Source organism: Morone saxatilis, unplaced genomic scaffold (genome assembly GCF_004916995.1).
Source record: "Morone saxatilis isolate NCDOM2014 unplaced genomic scaffold, NCSU_SB_2.0 Contig4, whole genome shotgun sequence".
NCBI classification, from domain to species: Eukaryota; Metazoa; Chordata; class Actinopteri; family Moronidae; genus Morone; species Morone saxatilis.
Window position 1 is genome coordinate 13428210 of NW_023339984.1, and position 2409 is coordinate 13430618.

A 2409-nucleotide genomic window follows, 5' to 3' on the forward strand; every position below is an offset into this window, starting at 1 on the left:
TATTAAGACGAATTAAATAAAATAATATAGTTAAAATCATACTGTCTAAATAAATAAGGGATAGCACAAATATATGGAGATTAATGGAGACAGTAGTGAGGATGAGATAATAACAACTGATCATTTTATAACAGAAGGAGATCCAGAGACACGGGTCATTAGAACACACTTCTGGTTGGAACGAACCTATAAAGATAGCGAGGGGGTTGAGCATTGGCAAGACGAACAAGAGATTAATCAGAAACTGTGGCAAACAAGCCATTTGGAGAAAAGCATGTTCTATCAGTGGATGAGATTTTCAGCTAGGCAAATAAGTAACCAAACTTGCATTACATGCCACAATTCTAAAAGGTTGCCAAGAGTCATGCCAGACCCAGGATTTAGGTCAGAGATGTGTAAAGCGCGGCTTATGTTTGGCTTTCTGCCTGTTGAAGTTTGCAGGAGACTCACAAAGTAGATGGTTGAACGCAACAAACAAACACCCAGAATGTTGTCCCTTAATGGCACAAGGGCTTGATTTATGGCTTCCACCTCAGGTGGAAATACCAGAAAACACTATACATCCGTTCTGTGTCGCTTATGGAGAAAGTATTGGAAGGAACTAATATTAATAACACCCAAGTACGATGTTGTGACATGACAGTCCGAGCAGTGAGACCTCAGTATGCCTGTGACTCAAATTTAACGTTGTGCAATCTAAATGAGGGTTGTGACGATGACACAATCTACATAAGCCAGACAGACAGATAGACAGACAGGTGATAGCAGGTAACGGTAAGGGCATTTTAAAAGTAAAACGAAGAACTAAATACATGAACTTCGCAGTGGCATCAATGGAGAATGGCACACAACCAGTAGCTGATATAGTTTGGATATGCGACAGTGACAAGCAACTAAGAGCAGAGATTCATTAATTGGACTATAGATGCATTTGAGGGAGTCAGAGAACAGTTACATGCCACCTCCCTCATGGCCCTGCAAAAAAGGTTCGCAATCAACACCCTGCTAGCAGAAGATCAAGGGGTGTGCGATATGATAGGGGAAGAATGTTGCACTGTTATTCTAATGATTACAGGTAGCGATGGAAATCTCACAAAAACACTGGATACCTATTCCCAAATACCATAATGACGGAACCAGCAAATGACCAAGTACCAAGTAGGAAGAGTAGGGGCAGGAAAAACAAAAATAAAGAAAGAAGATTCAATTCAGCATTGCAACTCGTCCTAGACCAGTTGGACCCATTTCAATCCAAAGTTCTAAAACGTATCTGCAAGATCAACATAACAGCCATTCACTGCAATCAGAAGGTTATCCACTGCCACCAAATGCAGAAGTTAGTTTGCACACTATACAGCCCACAAATTAGGAAAAACTTACATATTACTTACCAAAGGGAATGATAGTGCACATTGGCCATATATCCATGACGTATTCCTATGACCTGGTAAATACAGGGATTGGGATATGCATGCCAGTGTATACTAAAGCACAGATACAGACAATCACATTTTGTTTAGGGAAAGATATTTTGTTCAGCACACATGAAGCACTGCACAGAAAAGGTAAGCTGGGAGTCAGAAACAGATCAGCTTGGTACAGGATGTATTACAGCCTACATAAGGATTGATTAAGGAAAATAGAAGGAGGAGGTGGTTGAACAGGATATTGTAGGGATTACGCCTTGGGGAAAGATGTATGGGTGGGGTTTTAAACTAAACTCACAGTGTGCCTTGTCCCAACAGATCACAGTGGCTGATTATCCAGAGAGTTGGCGGTTGTAGGATCTGTACGACCGAGTACGCCTACAGCAATCCTTTGCTCAAACGTGGCAGGCTCGTGACGGCACTGGCAGGATGGGGCTGTTACCACAGGCAGACCAGCAGGACCACCAGCAACTGGCGAGTGCAGACAGGGGTCCACAAGTGGGGAATCGACCACAAGGAGAAGAACCGCAGCCAGGGCCAGAGATGCCACCACCGCAACACCTGATGTACGAGTCACCCAAACTGGCAGGTCCGGCTGGACCTGCGCCAGCATTATTGCCACCGCCACAGTACCCACCTATCCGCAGAGTGTTTGGTCCATACTCATCCACGTTGCCACCAACATCGGATGGAGTGGACACCACAGGGAGCTCATCAGAGCAGGACAAAAACGACCCAGGGGAACTTCCTCCAGGTCCAACCCCTGACAAGATCACCAGTTCGGAGCTGGCTGATATGGACATATGCCAGTTTCGGGCACATGTGGAATATTACCCCTGGGCAAAAGGACTAGTGACTAGTAAGAGGTATAAGGTGATGAAAAGCTGGGTAAACAAACGATCCAGGCAACGATGGAGGGAAAAGATGAGGAGTTTGGAAGAGGAGGTTCGAAAGCTGAAACAAGAGATCACCCAAAAGGATG